Raw genomic sequence first — 20135 nt, forward strand, 5'->3', positions numbered from 1 at the left:
TAAACATCATGCCAGTTAGAAATCCTATTTCATTGAAAATCACAATGACCGTGGTCTACTCAGGGTTATTTAGGGGCTACCTGTTTTTTTGGGGGGGGGGTTGAACAAATTTATTGACACTAATAACAGAAAACAATCATGACAATCTCAACAGCAATTAAGCACATTCACAATGTTATATTCCAATATGACGTTTTTAACAGCAAACACAAAGTGAGGTTTGAACAACCCTTCTCGAAAATCTTATTAGCAATCAAGCATATTCACAATTTCATTATATAACATCTTTGTTAGTGGCACCACGTTGGAGACCCCTGATCTATAAGACGAAAAAATATTACATATATCCATCCATCCATTATCTGCACCGCTTATCCTCAGTTAGGGTTGTGGGGTTGCTGGAGCCAATCCCAGCCATCTTCGGGCAGTGGGCGGAGACACCCTAAAATGGTTGCCAGCCAGTCGCACCATTACATATAAATAAGTCAAAGGTTTAAAATACAGCATGATCATCACAATGAGTATTAGCAATTAGCATTGGGGCAGCCTTATTTATTCCAATCTGATATTGGTTTTGAGTAGCAAAAGTAAATAAAAACATGCATCTAAATGTAGTGATTTAAATAGATATTTCTTTATGAAATTTAGAGTCTTATTTTCTAGTTTCTAAGAAAAACTTTCAAGATTAGGAGACGTAGGAAATTTTTGGTGAGACAAAACAATAAAAGTTGATAGGGACAAAGTACTGTTTTGAATAATCACATATTTGTGGTTGGGACTAAACTTGCCATCGATATTGGTGGGGACTTGTCCCCTCCGTACATGCCAAAACTACGCCCTTGCTGTGTTCAATGACTTTTAGTTATTTTCAACATAACAAAAAAGGAAACGAAGTTAATTTTCGCCACCACTCAAAATACATATCCATGTTCTACATGTTAAATTAAATTCCCAAGTCAATTTACTGTAATTATCACATTGCATTAAACAATAGGTTACTGCTAAAATAAATGGGAAATACGCGTCAAACATAGAAGAAATAGCTAGGGACAAATTTAATGAAGGTAATATGATCTTGAAAACACTTGTGCACTTTATATGATTCGCAGTCCAGATCTTCGAAGCAAATTTTATTTTTTTTGCAAAAAGAAACAAGCTTTTAAGTGACCATCATGCCCCTTTTGGCCCAGCAATAAACCTGCATGATCTCATGGGGGAGTCACTTGGACGGGAAAAAACCCTCGTCAAACTCAGCCCGACCCCTAATTTAAGTGCCAAACGTTATTTTCCTGACGGGGTTACATCCAACCATTACGCGTACCCCTTTTCAATGACAAAAAAAACTGTCACAAAATGGCGGAAATGTACGTTAATAGACCCCATTTTGAGATTTTGACAAGTTCACGATGGGGAATGTATTTTTGTCCTGGAGTTGCACGGTGCTCATCTTCCGCTCCGTATTTTTCCACCGCTCTTCAACTTCGCAGAGCGCAACTGAGTTCACCTCGGCAGCCGCCCGATTGGACTCAGTGCGCCCGTCAACCGAATTCGGAGCTAATGACTTCGCCGCTTTGTTTGCTTGCAAGCTAGCTTAGATTGCCGATGCTATGCGTACCATACTGCAAGGATTTCGGTGTTAATCCTATAAGATGCTTCCAGGTATTATCTTCAATTGTATTGCTGTTGTTTGTGTAAATTATATTTTGAAGCATGAAATAATCAGGGCCACTGCTGGAGAAACTATCATCGTACTAACACAGCCTCCAATGTTTTACTTGTATCCACCGAATACATACCGATTGTTCTAATCTGTTAACTTAGCGTCTAAACCCCGATTCAAATTATATTTCTAGTTTATAAATGAGTTCTGAACTCAATGTGTGCCTGGATATATTGAAATAAACAAGACATTTAACATTAATACGAGCTGCTAGCGTTTAAGCCAACTTGCTAGCTAGCCTATGTTTTCTTTTTCGCTTATCAATAATACAGTTTTGGACCCCCAGGCAACAGATATATTGAATAATACAATTTTTATTAGTAAGAATGTATTGGTTCAACTCTTGTGCATACAGATTATGTAGTTTTGATCTCTCTTACTCGATGTGCTATAAATATCATTTTTAACACGAGTGATACAAATATGAGGCCCTATTTTAGAATTAAACAATCATCAAGCATTGAAAGTTTAAACTAATCTTAAGCGTCGTGTGTCAATGTGTGATCTGGTCTTATGATTTGATTGATTTGTTATAAAAATAAGGATGTAACCTTAAAATAGTAGTTGTATACATATCTGTCCACCTCACCCTCATTAATGATTGCAATACCCCTTATTAAGTGATGATAAACCTTACAAACTCAGTGCAGCACCTATTTATTCACATTAATACACATAATGTAGGAAAAAAAAAACAAATACATTTTGTGTATACATGAGATCCTTCCCCAATTGCAGTACATTAAGTGTTGCAGCGTGTGTATATATATATATATATATATATATATATATATATATATATATATCCCCACCCCGTACAAAATTGTACGGCGTACACAATTTAAAACGATCAAAATAATTGTCAAATACGTTGACAGATATGGATTTATTCATGCATTTACTTTCAGATATTTTAGATGGCGTGAGGTATCCGTGTTGGTGCTGCCCTTATTAAAGTATTGGTATTTATGATTAAGCCAATGTTAGAATCAGATTCCTAGTTGTTGCTATTTACAAATCACAAGATTTTTTTTGAAGTACCCTTAGCAGCAAGATGACATACAATCATGTAATTTCCTTCCCGGCGAGTCTCATGTTATGTAAAGTGAATGTAAAACTTGACCTAAAATCGTTTTTGAAATTACCTTTTAAATTATATTTCAAATATTGCTTTTAATGTATTTTTTTTGCAATATTTAAGATGAATAAAATATTTGAAGTTTTTTTTTACCATGAAAAACTGCAAAATATCGCTTTTGAATGTTTTTAAAGGTATTTCTTTGAGATGTTTATTTTTTCCCGACGCTTGATAATGTTATCTTCTAATTGTATTGGTCTGTGATGTCTCTATTGAGATTTTAAGTATTGGTAGCAGTCTGAAGAAATATTGTATTGAATTATATGACGTGAATAATGGTTATAAACCTTTATGTATCTGCTGGAAGTCATTTGCAATTTGTATTTTAGCTTATGCAGTCAATTGAATTATTAAACACTTGCATTGTTTGCACATTTTTCCTGGCTCATTTGTCAGTGCATTAAACTTGCCGTGGAGCAGGTGTTGGACAGCGTTTTGACCCAAAGAGCCTTGATAGCAAAATATTTGGATACTTACTTTTTTTGAGAGAGATCCACACTGTATATATTGATATTAACTTCAGCAAAACTGACAAACCAACTCTACAGACAAAAGCTAAGTTTCAGCATATTTTCCTGTGTGTTGTTAGATGATTTGATAAAATTAATGGAAAATAATAATGCCAATACATGTGTCCCATATCAACAAATATACCACTTTAAAATTGTCTCCCTCCCACACTTACTTAAGATTGTTAAGGCTCCTTTTATTTTAATTTTTTCCCATAAATAGTGGTTTCAAAACACCGTGCAAGCAGAGTTCTTTTGTAAAAATGTAAAAAACAAAAACAATAGCAAACGGAAAGTCCACGGATGTATGTCCATTCAGTGTAGTGGGTCGTATGAGGGAGAGAGGCGGGCATGCAATGTGTGCAGGGATCCGGCCACCCCTACCTCTCACCCAATCAATTTGCTCTGGGTGCTGGGCTGGCGTTTTTGTGTGTTTGTAGTTTGTTCTGTTGGTTTTATCATAAAGTGTCTTAACAGTGGACACACATTATTGTAATGAGCTTCAATTCAAGGGATTCCTTTAGCAACGTACAGTCATTTTATTTCCAAGCCATATGTACTCATGAGAAGAGCTATATCTGGTTTGTGAGCCATGGGTTCCCGAACTCTTAAGTAGAGCAACAAGTTTTATTTTCCCCCTTGTAGCGTACAAGTATTGATGTGCAGTCAGTTCATGAAGAAAGGTGTATTAGCACCTTTCTTTGTGATTAAGGGCTATACAAATAAACATGACTTGACTTAATCATTTGTGTCGTCTACAAAAAGCGAATGCCACCAAATGGCAAAAAAATAATGGTGAAGTTATAAATACAGTGCAACAATGTTGAATGTGCAATTCCTCAGGCCATCACACTCAAGAGGTCCTGATGTGATTTGACAGGTTGGCCCTAGTAGCATATGGCGCAAAGTCTGGACCGAGCACCAAGACAAAGGAAACCAGCAGGACGCCAACTGCGTATAACGTTCTTACACCTCCCCCGAGAGCCCTTAATTTAGCTTTGTAGTTTGACACGTGGAGAAGACACATGGGGTTTTTAGGGGTTTTTAAGGGTTATTGTTCTATCTTCGTTATTCATTATCCATTATCCGTTATCGGTCAGTTCATAATACGCTGCAAAGCCAAGGAGTCGGGACACTTACTCTCAGCCAAAAGGCTAAGCTAAGGTCCTAGCCCTAAAGCCTTGCTGCGATCATTGCGAGAATGCCGAAACTCAACCAATAGACCACTAGTGATATATGACATAAAGTGAATTTTGCTCCCACCCTGTGGCAGTCCGCAGAAATATACACATTTACACTATACCACAGGGGTGTTCTACTTAGTTTGGGTCTGGGGTCGAATCGAGATTGTTCTCGGGCAGGCCGGACTAGTGAAATAATGTAAAGTTGGTAATGTTTAGCTAACTAGTTTTTCAGTATTCTGCTTTATTATTCAGCCTACTTTCCTAGCCTACCCTTCATATCATAATCATGTGTGACAAGGGATCTTTTCTAAGAATAACACATCTATTTACAGAAAATAATAAAATAACATGTTCATATTTGATATTTAATGCGCTAATTTGTTTATTTTAAAAGTTGAGTGAATTCAGTGTAACCTGAACCAACTTCCAGGCGATACAAACTCAAGTGGTAGCTATGAAGAAAGTGCCTTAAAGGTGGTGTATGTAACTTAAAAAATATACTACTTGCCGACGCCATATTTTGTCTGGAATTGACATTGCTGATCCTATTGTTACCTGTGCAAGTATGTAAAACTCTAGGATGCGCTCAAACTCTTCCTTTTTCATCCTTTTTGGGGATTGGGTTGGTATATGGACTGTATTTGAAACAATCCTTTTATTACTTTCACCGTTTTCATCCTACAATTAAAGAAAACCACAGCCACGTGCGCGATATGCCTCAGTCCATTCATTTTAAACTCCACATAAGAACGATGAGTGGCACAGCGGATGGGTGGTTAGCGTGCAACCCCGCGGTGGAGAGGTCCAGGGTTCAATTCCAGCTACCAGCCTTCCCGTGTGGTGTTTGCAAGTTCTCACTGTGCTTGCGTGGGCTCCTCCGTGCACTTCGGTTTCCTCTCACATTCGAAAAACATACATGTCAGGTTTATTGGCTGGGCAAAATAGTCTCCTAGGTGTGAATGAGTGAGTTGTCTGTGTGCCCTGGGTCACCTGGCAACCAGTTCAGGATGTTCACTGCCCAAAGATCGCTGGGATGGACTCCAGCACCCCTACAACCCTGGTGAAGATATGTGGCGCAGAAATGGATGGATAGGAGGGAAGTAATGATTTGATCCCATGGCTTCAGAACTGTGCCGCAGATATGCTAACCTCTCAGCTGCTGCGCTGATTTTGTGCCTCCTTGAGATAAAAATGTCATTAATTTGAAAAAACAAAAAAAAACATTGATTTCAACAATTAGCATAATACATGAAAAAATCATAATTATGTGCCTCGTTTTTAAGTACTTAGATTGAGAAGTTTCTATTTATTTGATATAATATGAGCCTTCCCATGAGGGAAATGTCAAATTGTCCACTATCTTGCTGCACGGGGTACGCCCCAAAACTTCATGAAAGGCTGGGTAAAAAAATAAAAGAAACATTGTGCTATATGGTCACTTTGAGTCTCTATAATTTTCTTTCTTACTTGTGATTTTCAGCAATCATTTTTGGTTGCACAACAGACTACTACATCATCTAATGATCAAGGAATACACACTGTCCATTTATTTAACTTTCTTATTAAAATGTGGGCCTCAAACTATCATCCTGATGGCTGCAAAGGCCCCCCAGGCCACGGGTTTGAAACCCCTGGTGTAGCCAGTACTCTAGTTCTTTTTTGCACATTAAACTCTTATTGACCATTTTATTATTATTTACTACTATTGTATTATTATTGTTGTTGTTATTTTATAATTGTTTACTTTTGTCATATTTGGGGATTTGTTCAATTGTAGTCACGCAGTTTTATATTTTTCTTCGAAAGAGCTTTAAAAAAATCTATAATCTATTCTATATCGTTAGTTAAATGTATGATTCCAATCAATAATTTACGTCTTTTGAATAGACATGCCGTCTGACTTTTAGCCGCTAGATGGTAGCCTATTACAGGCCAGCTGTGATTTTTGGCCTGTGGACTTTAATGAAGGACATAAATTCCAGAAATGATCGCAGCAAGGCTTTAGGACTAGGACCTTAGCTTGGCCTTTTGGCTGAGAGTAAGAGTCCCGGCACCTTGGCTTTGTGGCGTATTATGAACTGACCGATAACGGATAATGGATAATGAATAAGAAGATAGAACAATAACCCTTAAAAACCCCTAGTACATTGCATATACCGAATTTTATTGCAATATGTATTCTGTGTAGCACTAATTAGATATTCTAAATAATACGCTACAATGGGCATTTGCACGTCACATTGGGTATTTGTATATTGTATTCTCTTTGCTTTATTATTGTATTGTTCTCAGCTCAGGGATGCCGCTGGAAATGTGAATTTCCCTGGGGATGAATAAAGTATTTATCTATTTGATACAGTACAGGATTTGTGTTGTGATAAGCTTATTGTGAAAAACTCTTCTGTAAATCATTGCGCAAATATGTATATAAACATTAAAGATGGAAAGTATCACTATATAAGATCTAGAAAATACATTTAGGACATTTATACGTCACCACAATCAACACAATCTTGTTTTTGGAATCGTTATGTGGATGTCCCGGTATTGCAGTACCTCCGGGAACGGTGCATTCGCAATGATCGCAGCAAGGCTTAGGGCTAGGACCTTAGCTTGGCCTTTTGGCTGAGAGTAAGAGTCCCGGCTCCTAGGCTTTGTAGCGTACTATGAACTGACCGATAGAAGAATAACCCTAAACCCCCCTGGCCCCCACCCCCCCAAATTGGGAAAGTATTCTTCATATACACGCCTCACAATAAAAATATATATAGTTACAAAGCTGTGGGACTGGACCTTTTTATAAAATATTTTTTGCTGAAAGAGATGGGTGCGGCTTATTCAATTCTCTGTATTTCTCACGAGACCGGACAAACAGCACTGTATTCACTTTCCTTTGTTATTACTTGTTATTGTGAAATAGTCAATCGTTTTAGGACAATAGCTGAGGAAAACATTTCAATGAGAATCTCTAAATGGTTCAATGTTGATCTAAATGACTAACGATGATAAGCGGAATCCACCTGTGTGTAATCAAGTCTCTGTGTAATTGCACCTGCACTGTGAGAGTCTCAGAGTTCTGTTCAAAGCGCAGAGAGCATCATGAAGAACGAGGAACACACGAGGCAAGGCCGAGATACTGTTGTGGAGAAGTTTAAAGCTTGATTTGGATACTAAAATATTTCCCAAGCTTTTGACAGAGTTATATATTAATATAACTCCATTGCTGGCAAAAAATATTCAGGCCGAGACATTTATTAAGTTGAAAACTGCAAATGTGGTGAGCCCGGCCCGGCCGCCATCTTGCTTGGTCGCCCAGGCCGAACTGACAACATCCGGGTCAGTAGGCGTGGTTTATTGAAAGGTCGCACATGCGCAGTGAATGGATGGAGTCCCGCATACACATTACATTACATACAATAAACATTAAAAGGCCATGATCACTCTGGATGAACTGCAGAGGTCTACAGCTGAGGTGGGAGAATCTGTCAATAGGACAACAATCAGTCGTATACTGCACAAATCTAGCCTTTATGGAAGAGTGGCAAGAAGGAAGCCATTGGGGCGCCATTAGCTCAGGAGGTAGAGCGCTTGCCTGGGGATCAGGAGATCGCAGGTTTGATTCCAGGCTCCTCCGTGTTATATGTCGAAGTGTCCTTGGGCTAGACACTGAATCCCTAATGCCCCCAATAAGCAGGTTGGCGCATGGCTGCACGGTCGCTATTGGTGTGTGTGTGTGTGTGAATGGGTAAGTGTGAAGCAAATTGTAAAGTGCTTTCGGAAGTCTTCATTGACTTGAAAAGCGCTATACAAATGCAGATCATTTCATTTCTTAAAGGTATCCATAAAAAGTGTTGTTTAAAGTTTTGCCACAAGCCACCTGGGAGACACACCAAACATGTGGAAGAAGGTGCTCTGGTCAGATGAGACCAAAAGGGAACTTCTTTGGCAACAATGCGAGACGTTATGTTTGGCGTAAAAGCAGGACAGCTCATCACCCTCAACACACCATCCTTACAGTCAAACATGGTGGTGGCTGGTGCTTTTCTTCAGCAGGGACAGGGAAGATGGTTAAAATTGATGGGAAGATGGATGGAGCCAAATACAGGACCATTTTGGAAGAAAACCTGATGGAGTCCGCAAAAGACCTGGGACTGCGACGGAGATTTGTCTTCCAGCAAGACAATGATCCAAAACATAAAGCAAAAGCTACAAGGGAATGGTCCACCAAAAAAAACAAATCAAGGTTTTAGAATGGCCAAGTCAAAGTCCAGACCTCAATCCAATTGAGAATTTGTGGAAAGAACTGAAAACTGCTGTTCACAAACGCTTTCCATCCAATCTCACTGAGCTCGAGCTGTTTTGCAAGGAGGAATGGGCAAAAATATCAGTTTCTCGATGTGCAAAACTAATAGAGACATACCCCAAGTATTAACTCAATGGGGCTCACGATTGTGTCCCACTTATTGTTGATGCTTCACAAGAAATTACAGTTTTATATCCTTATATTTGATGTCTGAAATGTGACAAAAGGTTTTTCTCTCTCTCTCTCTCTCTCTCTCTCTCTCTCTCTCTCTCTCTCTCTCTCTCTCTCTCTCTCTCTCTCTCTCTATCTATCTATCTATCTATCTACCCACCTACCTACCTACGCACCCACACACCCAGACCACACTTGGGAGCATCGAGACCTCGGACCACACGAAACGACAACTCTCTTCCCAAAGCATCGCCTTCAACCTGAAGGACAAAGTCTTTTATATATATATATATATATATATATATACATATATATATATATACTCCAGACTTCCTGTGCGGAGTTTGTATGTTCTCCCCGTGCTTGCGTGGGTTTCCTCCGGGCACTCCGGTTTCCTCCCACGTTCCAAAAACATGCATTTCAGGTGAATTGGCCGGTCCAAATTGTCCCTAGGTGTGAATGAGCGAATGAGTTGTCTGTCCCTGTGTGCCCTGCGATTGGCTGGCAACCAGTTCAGGGTGTCCCCTGCCCACTGCCCGGAGATGGCTGGGATGGGCTCCAGCCTCCCCCGCGACCCTAATGAGGATAAGCGGTACGGCTGATGAGATGAGATGAGATATATATATATATCCCCTGCCCACTGCCCGGAGATTCCTGGGATGGGCTCCAGCCCCCCCGCGACCCTAATAAGGATAAGCGGTACGGCTGATGAGATGAGATGAGATATATATATATATATATATATATATATATATATATATATATATATATATATATATATATATATATATTAACTTTTTTTAATTTTTTTTAATTTTTTACTGGCAACCAGTTCAGGGTGTCCTGCCGATTGTCCAGGAATGGCTGAGATGGGCTCCAACACCCCTGCGACCCTACTAAGGATGCAGATAATGTATGGATGTATATATATATATATATATATATATATATATATATATATATATATATATATATATATATATATATATATTCTTGTTACTCATCCGGTATTTTGTATGTCCTATAATTAAATGGGGTTTTTAAGGGTTATTGATCTATCTTCGTTATTCATTATCCATTATCCGTTATCGGTCAGTTCATAATACGCTACAAAGCCTAGGAGCCGGGACACTTACTCTCAGCCAAAAGGCCAAGCTAAGGTCCTAGCCCTAAAGCCTTGCTGCGATCATTGCGAATGCACCGTTCCCGGAGGTACTGCAATACCGGGCCGATGCGTGGAGTGGACAGAGCAAGCTCATATTCCATCTCCGAAATGCAAAAATCAAAGAGGCCTATAATTAAATAAACGTATTGCATATTTCTTTAGAATTTGCAACAAAAATGACAGCAATAAATATTTAGTTTTAATAAAAATAATCATGCCCTCTTTTGAAGCAGGTGAACAACCAAACCCCACCCCCTCCGGGGGACTCCTTGCTCCTATTGGCTGTTTCGAACAGCTCCACCATGCTTGGAAGCGGTAGTTGAAGTACAAAAATCAATCCATTGGTAACGTCCAAGTTTCTCACAAGGAAAAGTCGCATGATTTGACGAAAATTTACCGATTTCATCGAAAGACATTTACTTATTGGTGAGTCCTGACCTTTTTTCTTTCTGAACTCAAGTATTTCTAAATGTTATCGCAAATTTTGACTACGACCACGATAGTTTCCTCGTCAAAAATCCCTCGTGGAGTGGAGTTGGGAACTTCATCCGTGCTGCATTTTTTTCAACGGGGGTGAGAAAGCCTATAAATAATCAGTGAAAATCGTACATTCATTGGTGCATTGAATATCCCACCTAGCACCGCATATATTTAGTCTAAATTTGCTTTAGAAAAAAATGGTCCCAAGCTAGACATTTATCTTTCGGTTGTGTTTTTAAAGTTATTCAATTAATAATCGTTTTTGTGGTAATTCTTGTCCTGTGGTCCAACAATAGCCCCCAAAAGTCTTTTTGACATCTTAAAACAGATGTCAAATTCAGTTTGGCTCTAGGGTCCAAACTTTCAGTTCTCAGGCGGGCCGGGATCTGTAAAGTAATTTAAAGTCAAAGTTATTAGTTTTTCCTGTATTATGCTTTATTATTATTTAGACCTTTCAGTTGCCTACACTGCATATTATCAGTGTAGGCTACTTGAATTTCAATGTTGTGTTTTAAATAATTAAAACCGGGATCCTTAAGGTATTGTGGCAATGAATTCACCATTCTAAAAATAAGGCCTTGATTGGCATTGACATGTCTTGATTTATATTTGTTTGACCCTACTGAGAATAAGCGGTACGGATAATGGATGGATGGATGAACTAAAATTATTTTGAATTCAATTGGCTTTTAAAATAAAATCAAATCAAATGATATACTTTGGTGGCGATATGGCGTCATCGACGGAACTATCAAAACGGTGATGTCGTTTCAGTCGGTCCTTTTAGAGCAGACTTATGTCTCAGGTCCCTCCACAATACACGTAGCAACTTTGGACAGAGACGTATACAGACGCAAATATTAGGGATTATAAAACCATTAGCAACTGATATGAATGCTCCTGATTAGACCGAATTACCTGAACCATTTGCTCAACTTTTTGTGAGTGATTAGGTGGGAGCATGTGCCCTTTATACGGTCCAGTTATCGAAATCGTAGTCTCTCCAATTGATGCAGTGACAACAAGAAAAAGTAAATCTGGAACTTTTGGTGTGTAAAGCACTGATATCTTTTTTGTTTATGCGCTGGTAGACCTGTGAAACAACTCAAAATCTGAATACTGTATACAGTACTTTAAAGGGACAGCAATTGCAAAAGTGTCAAAAAGTCAGGAAGAATACAGACTATGGAGACTCAACGTGACCGAAACGCACCATTTTAATTTTATTATTTTGACCATCCTTTTTTACTTTTTTTGGTACCCGTAGCAGCTAGATTGCCGACGATTATGTCTGTTCCCCCTAGGTGAGGCTTATGTTGTGTTAAGTTAGTCCTAATTTCCAGACCGACGAGTATTTTAAAAAATGCATGGTGATCAAATAGTTGATGTATTTTTACTATTATTAAAAAAAAATTCAGTTAAGTTTTTGATTACCTCTACTAGTCGCACAATAATACACACTGACCCTTTTTAAAACGGTCTCTCTATAAACAGCAGTGATTCACTAAATCCGGGTGGAACAAAATAAACTAAAATAACGTACTAGTAAGCTTGGGTACCTCATTTGCTACCATACAGATACTAAGTTATTAAGTGGTCATCAATATTGAGAGGCCAGCTACAGATATTACTATTATTGGAATTACCTATGTTGAAAAATGTGAAATTAAAAAATGTATGTCTTCAAATTCCAGTACAATATTTTGCCTTAAATTGCATGTAGTTAATATGATTTATGATTTCTCTTTAAAATATACTGTAGTTCCTGATTTTTAATCCAGTGTTTTTCAACCAGTGTGCAGGGGCACACTAGTGTGCCATGAGACCTTGTCTAGTGTGCCGCAGGAATTTGCCCAATTTTTTCTTTCCAAAAAAGCAGGCCATTATTCAGTATATTTGTTATGGTCAGATGAGGAACTGTAATAGTCATCCATATCAGTAGATGGCAGTAGATTTTTATATACTTTTTATATACTAATTATCTGCTCATGAGGTAGCACAGTACATTTAATAACTTAATTTGTTTAACAAGTGGTTTAAGCTTGCACGGTAAAAAATAAGAACATAAATAAAGCACACCGTTCTTTTTTATTTTAAGTATTATTTTCTACTTTTTGTATACTAATCATCTGCTTATGAGGTAGTACAGTGAAATATTTGACATAACTTCATTTTTAAATATTTTCGACGGACGCTGTGCCTCTTTTTGCTTTATTATTGTACTGTTCTCAGCTCAGGGATGCTGCTGGAAATGTGAATTTCCCTTCGGGGATGAATAAAGTATCTATCCATCTATCTGAACATTTTATAAATAAAAGCGTACCTTGGATCAAAAAGGGTTGGAAAAACACTGTTTATCGACCATTACAGTGTGGCGCCAATTATTGGGACTACCTTATTATGTCACCATCTGCTAGTATTTTGGCACAGGAGTTGGATTTTAGACCAGTCCAGTTTTTGATTGACACACGCAAACGACCTCAGAGGAGACAAAAGCAAGCTTAATGAGCTAACCCACGTGTCACATATGGGATGTAACGCTGCCAGAGCAGACACAATGAGATGATAATGAAATCCCAGATTACCCCCCATTTTTTTATGTTTGTGTAGGGCAGGGTTCTCCAACCTTTTTGAGGCCAAGAGCAACTTCAAGAGCATGAAGTAACATAAAGGTCACCTTGATGATGTACTTCCAAAACAAGAATTTTAATTAATTAACTTAATATTCTATCTTACTGATATTTTACCCGAGAACTGAGTTTTAATGATTGTTAATTATTCAGAATGATTCAACAAGGTAGGAAACGGATAAACTTCTACATGCAATGTTGTATTCTTTCCATTTCCAATTGTTTCAATTTCAAATGCTTAAAAAAAAAAAATGACGACTTACACAACATTTTGCAAGAAATCACGTTAAATTTTTCAAGACACCATCTTCAGTTTAATGAACTCTGCACCCTATTTGTACAGATGATAAATTGTGTAGTAACAAAAAAACTTTTTAAATAAAATTAAAGTAAAATATCACATTTCTGCTATTCACTAAATGTACATCCATAAAACAAAACATATATTTTAAACTTAGTGACACTGTTTTAACAGTTTTACAATATTATAACTCCATCTTTGCCATGGCACTAAACTGTTGCCCCCAACGACATTGTCATTTGTTTGTTTGGCTCTTTAAGAACCTCCCCGTCTGAAAATGCCCTCTTCTTTTATATAAAAAATTGCGTGGCTTTATAAAAGGCTTTGGTTATTTTTTTGAGAGTTTTTGTTACCGGCCTTGTATAAAAGACTGCTGTTGGCCCAGAGTTACATATAACTCTTAGGGCTTTTATGTTTGTGGTGCGCTGCCAGGCGGGTAATTATGGTAGCATGGAACAAGTGCTGAAGTTGCGCTCCATGTTGTGCCGCTTTGCTGCAGCCACATACGCACCAGAAATGATTCTCAGTTTTCTTTCCCATTATTGAAAAAGAATGTTTTCTCCCATTCACTCTGAAAGGTATATGGTTTATTCCTTTTCCCGCCATGTTTAAGTATGTAGAAAGCGATTTGGACTCCTTCGTGTGACGCTCAAGATCGAGGCTGCGATTGTCGTGCGCACTCACCTCTGCCCCGTGTTACATCAGAGTTCCTTAGATTATCGAATTTACCTAATTAATTTTTTTTAAACCTTTTGTGTTTAATTTACACCACTGTAAATGCAATTAAATCAAAAAATCGCAACATAATTTAATTACATTTTAAACATTAATATTTCGTCCATCTTTTATCTGCACCACTTATCCTCACTAGGGTTGCGGGGGTGCTGGAGCCCATTCCAGCCCTCTTCGAGATGCCCTCAACTAGTTGCAGCCAATCGCACGGTACACAAAGACAGACAACTCACTCGCCCATTCACTCTGAGGGATAATATGATCCGGCCGATTAACCTCACACGCATTTTTCTGTATGTGGGTAGGAACTGGAGTGCAAGCACGGGCAGAATATGCAAACTCCGCTCGGAAAGGCCGGTCGCTGGATTTGAACCCATGACCGCAGAATGGTCCCGGGGGTACGCTAACCACTGCGCTGTGGTGCTGCTGATATTTCATGATTAGGTCTATTTTTGGAATGGGCCCGCGGGCACCTGATATTGTCGCCGTGGGCGTCAGTGTGCCCGCGGGCACCTGGTTTGCGACCCCTCTCTGAATGGTTTTATTTTAAATTACAGCAGTTCTAAATTTAGCCCAAAAGTTGGTTCTATTTATATGATTGGTAAAGATGTTAGGCTGAGTTGTCATGTGAATCATTGGTGTAGATCTAGAATGTGATCATCAAAGATGTGATGCTTGTCATAGTCAACCTAAAATGAAAACGTGCAGTCTTACCCTATCTTATCCTTAATGCACTTGAAACTTTTACCTATACCTGATTAGAATGTTGTGATCTTTTTCTGCCAAAAAAGGTTTTGCAATGATGTCATTTCACAATCCCTAGAACGTTTAAGGTTTTGAATTATATATACCTGGTCTCCAAATTAAATTTGAGCATTTTTTTGATAACTACAGTTTAATCAAAGATGTGTCTACCCAGCACAGTTACAGGGCAAACCTTAATTCACGGGAAAGTGGTTGTAGAGGCTTTTCTAGATCGTGATAGAGTTGCACTTTGCTTTTTTGTTTATTGTCATGTCACCTGATTATTTTATCTTGAATGTAATGGTATGCATCTTTGGGAGGCTACAAACGGTAACCTTGGATTTCTAAAATAAGCTCTTCACAATACTTTGCTAAGGACTAGACCACAAGTGACACATCCCTCCCGCTGTACTTGTTTTTCCTGTAAATGTAGCAACCAAATGTTAGGATCAGGAATTTTATTGTGAAGGGGGCTAAGTTCAAATTGATTTGCAGATAATTTGTGCTGTAACTGAAGGGATACTGTAATGGCCATTCACTGGCATTTTGTGTCGTTTGGTAGAAGGTCATCAGTAACCGCTTAGACTGGGCGTCTTGCCAGATGGAGCGGTATACTATTTAATGATGGCTAGTTTCTTATATTTGACTCACCCAAGTAAGCGACCACAACTTAAGAGGATGGTTAGAATTTCGACCATAAAATAATAAATTAATGCTCGAAAAGGAGAGCCGGTCAGTGGTCTGGTTGCTCACGGGTTTTTTTCCGATAATACGCATTGAGCCCTTAATCACTTGTGTAATGTATATAAGCTATGAGCATACTTATTCTTAAAGCCTCAATGTGTAATACTGTATTCGGCCACGCAACGGCACTGTGTTGTCTAGTACGAGCGAGGGCCAGTGATGCACGTCACAGCGTGACTGCTGAATGCCGGATAAAGCTGGCGCCGACTTAAGTGGGGCTTCCACTGTGTAAAAGAATTACACATTTCTCGAGCTATGACTTTAAAAAAAATAAAATCAACATTGGTATGATAGTTCATAGGGCTACACGATTTTGGAAAAACAACTAATTGTGACTTTTCGGACCTGTATTGCAATTTCGATGTGATTTTCGATTCTGTTTTGTTTTTGGGAAGAACTTAACTATGGTGACATGCAAAATTACCTCGAGATGATATCCTTGGAGGGAGAGAGAGGGAGAGAGAGGGAGAAAGAGGGAGAAAGAGGGAGGGAGACAGAGGGAGAGAGAGGGAGAGAAAGGGGGAGAGAGAGAGAGTGGGAGAGAGTATAAGAAAATAACAACTGTAGATCTACAAATGAAAACAGAATTGCAGTTGAATAAATAGTCTTCATTCTTATTATACAAAAGTACAACTAAATTAGAGGGATCTTCCTTTTAGTGTGAGAAAGAGATTTAGAGAGAGGCTGGCTAGCTACACGCTAGAGTCAGGTAACCGCGACTGCTGCAAGGTCTTTGTGTTGATTTAAAATACAAGAGTCACAAATGTAGCAGTTTTCCACGAGTAGTAGCTCTAAGCCGTCCATTTTATGGGCAATGGATCTGGCCATTCGCGTTCGGCAGTGGTGGCTTAAAAGTTGTTAGCCCAGCTGTTGTTCTTTTTCTCAATTACTTTTAGTGTTTCTGAATGCCAATATGTTGCACTTTATATTGACCTTACGATTGTTTCATGTTTTTTTTCTACAGATGAAAAATTTCTGAGTGAGGGCTTACCCTTGCACGTCACACTGGGTATTTGTATATTGTATTCTTTTTGCTTTATTATTGTATTGTTCTCAGCTCAGGGATGCTGCTGGAAATGTGAATTTCCCTTCGGGGATGAATAAAGTATCTATCTATCTATCTACCCAAGAATAGTGATTCCATACTTTTTGCTAGAGGATGTTATACGCTGCATCAGGCAGGTGCACCTTCATAGGCATCAGTTCTTACTGTCCTGTTTTACTTTCCTGTCCAATGAAAGCTTATATGCCACCAAAATATTTATTTGTATATGATTACGAATAACTAGATTGGCAGACTGACCTCCGGGGACTGTTCTACTCAAGCTGCCGGTCCACACTTCGTACATTGTGGATCCTGCCACTTATGACAAGTGTAGACTTTTACACCTTGTAAGCCTTAAATTGGTCTAGAGCAAGGGTCTCCAATGCTGTGCCTGCTAACACCTGAGTAGCCCCGAGACAGGTACTGAAAATGGCTCACCAGTGATGGGACATTGTGATTTTCTAGGGAATTTGATATCTAATTGGCATATTTTAGTGGTTGACTGAGCCTATTTTATCTAAATTTCTAACAATTACAACCTATTAATAACATAGTAATAACGCAAGTTGTCAGTTTAGAAATGTATATGAAACCGGTAGCCCCTCCTGCAAATTTGTAACAAAATGTAGCTCTTAGCTTAAAAGTTTGGTGGCCCCTGGTCTAGGGTATAAGCACCCAGATGCTAGCTTCACACTGCAGGGAAATTGTTTTTCTTGCCTACACGTGACCTGTATCCGATTTGTTTGTCTGAACGGCTCATATCTGATTTTCTTTTTTCACACCAGACCCAAGCCACAAACATATTTGGTCCTAAATCCGATACATATCAGACCATCTGCAATGCGACCTCTGTGTGAACGGTCGAGGCGCATTCATGCGACGCTTTATGTAAAGCCACAAAACAAACTTTACCCAGAAGCTCTAGCAAGGCACCTAGAGTAATTTGATTGGGTGAGTGGTAGGAATGGGTGCATTAATACATGGGACAGGAAGAGCGCACCCCTTCTCGCCCAGCAACGTCTGCACTGAAGGTAAACACGTTGGTATCCTTGTTTGCAGTATTTTGTGACGTTTTTACAAAAAGACTCGCACCTTGAATCCTTTTATTCAGGACAAAAATGAGCTATGACACTCTTAAGTACCTGCGGGAGGGAGACTCATTTTAAGTGGTATATTGGGAGACAGGCTCTGGGATTATTATTTCATAGATTCGATCAAATAATCAAACATCACACAGGGAATCAAAATGTGCTGAAGAATCAGCTTTTGTCCCGCGAGCGGGTTGGTTAATTTTATTTATCTCTTAGAATATATGGTGTGGCTCTCAAGAAAAAAAAAAATATATATTTTTACTTCTATGGCTATTTGGGTCAGAAAGGTTCACAACCCTCTGGTGGTAGTTAACCATTTGTAACAATTCAAATCATGCCACTCAGGGGAAAGTGAGGTTTTAAATTATTTTATTTTTTTGGGTGGGGACAATGTCCTGCATTAACATGCATGAGTACTTGAGCACATTGTGTGTGACGTCACGTGTCCTCTTCTGCGCATGCATGAGTACTTCTGGCATTCACACAGGAGATAAAGTCGAATGCAAGTTGCATTTTTTTTTTTTAAATGTGAACAAACTTGCAAGAACATTGGATTTCACCCAAAAATTAGATGTGAGCATTAAGCTCTGCTGTGTGAACCTAGAGATACTTAACTAGATGGCTTTCATTATCAGTGTATAATGTCTGGGTATCCTTCCACATTTTGGTCACTTGGTTAGAATGAATCGATCTTTGCCACCCATGTCCCACAATTTCTCCAAGTGACCACAATGCGTATTTGTTTCCATTGTGTTTGCATCTCGCGGTAACTCTCACTTTAATCTAATAGATTAACAAACAAAAAATATTACACTTTTTAATGTTGATAATGTTTCTGCTCAACAATACGGTGACTGCATAAGGCAGAATGGGTAACACTCCATTCATTGGGCAAAACTGACTCCTATTTCATAGAATCTGTTGTAGTACTACAAAAGTACTCATGTAGGTCTTATGAAAGAAATGAGAGGAACAATGAACGCTTATCCTGGGTCAGCGCCTATAGGCTTAAAAATTCCAACGTTCACCTGATGGTGTGCTGTGAATGGAGGATTAGCATCAACAAATCAAAATTGGATTGGCGTGTGGCTTTTACTCAATGGAGCTTTTAAAAAAAGCCTTACCTCCACCGGTTTACCTCCTAAGAAAAAGACCTCTGACAAGGACAACAGAATGGAGGCTAAGAAATTTGTAACCCTTCCCGAAGTGTGAGAATTTTTTTTTTTTACCACGGAAACAAGTTATCTGCGGCTGTGAATTTCTTTCAGGCTTTTTGGTACATATTTACCCTTCTCCTTTCAAATGTAAGAGTCATCTATATTGAGAGTGAAGCTCAGTTGTAAAAGAAATACTGGTCTGGCAGGATGATTAAGTCCAGACTGATAGGGCTCAGCAGGAAGGACTTACAGAGGGGGGAGTTGGTATTCTTCAGGGAAAAGTCTGGCCCTACAGAGCCTTTTTGGACCTCATGGGATGGGGATGGGCGCAGAAGGTTCATTTGGCAAAGGTTAATGTCGCCACCTAACCTGGGCACCTTTTTAGTTGTTAACTGTCTGTTGTGGTTTGATTTTTTATATTTTATTATTTAACCCTTTAACACTTCAAAATTGGAGGGTTAGTGGAAAAAAGAAATCAGTATCACATAGATTGCAATTGGTATTGCGGTTATTTAGACAATAATTCATTGATTTTTAAAACTTTGATTTTTTTTTCACCAATTAAGCTAAACTCATCATAACTACAATGGCACAACATACTTCCTTGTTATGAAAAATTCTTTATTATGTCGCACTATTCTTTCTCTTGTCTCTCCTGACAACATCATCGTTATCGGATTTAATATACCATACATTTTCAAATTTTCACATCTTTTCCAATATAGTGGGCTAGTCTGGTCCGCAACAAAAATTGTATTTTTGCCACCACAGATTTATTATAACTTTTTTTTGATAAATGAACTTTTAAGTAAAGAGCGTCGTGGATGTATGGAAATGGATATATTTGTGTCATTGGTATTTTGAGGAAAATAAATGTCTTAAATCTTTAAATTCATTTTCAAGTATGCCTACAATTGTGAGGAAAATTGATTTGTCAAAAGGTAAAATAAAGAATATAGTATTTTAAAACAAATCTAGCCCTTTCCGTCAAATTTTGTCAAATGAGGAGTAGTTTTATGCA

The 20135-nt window shown here is 38.5% G+C and overlaps 1 protein-coding gene and 1 pseudogene across 1 annotated transcript in view; one reads left to right on the top strand and one right to left on the bottom strand.

Annotated features, from left to right (window-relative positions):
- Nucleotides 1-10215: 10215 nt before the first annotated feature.
- Nucleotides 10216-10381, bottom strand: LOC148357326 (U2 spliceosomal RNA; annotated as a pseudogene).
- Nucleotides 10382-10483: 102 nt separating this feature from the next.
- The window catches only part of gas2l3 (growth arrest-specific 2 like 3), a 38150-nt gene continuing 28498 nt past the window's right edge, over nucleotides 10484-20135 (top strand). The window contains exon 1 of the mRNA XM_088347003.1: nucleotides 10484-10616. The gene's annotated coding sequence lies outside the window, so the exon portion shown is untranslated. The remainder of the gene's footprint in view (nucleotides 10617-20135) is intronic.

The sequence above is a fragment of the Urocampus carinirostris genome, chromosome 11 (assembly GCF_059441175.1).
Source record: "Urocampus carinirostris isolate Australia breed hairy pipefish chromosome 11, RoL_Ucar_1.0, whole genome shotgun sequence".
Classification (NCBI taxonomy): domain Eukaryota; kingdom Metazoa; phylum Chordata; class Actinopteri; order Syngnathiformes; family Syngnathidae; genus Urocampus; species Urocampus carinirostris.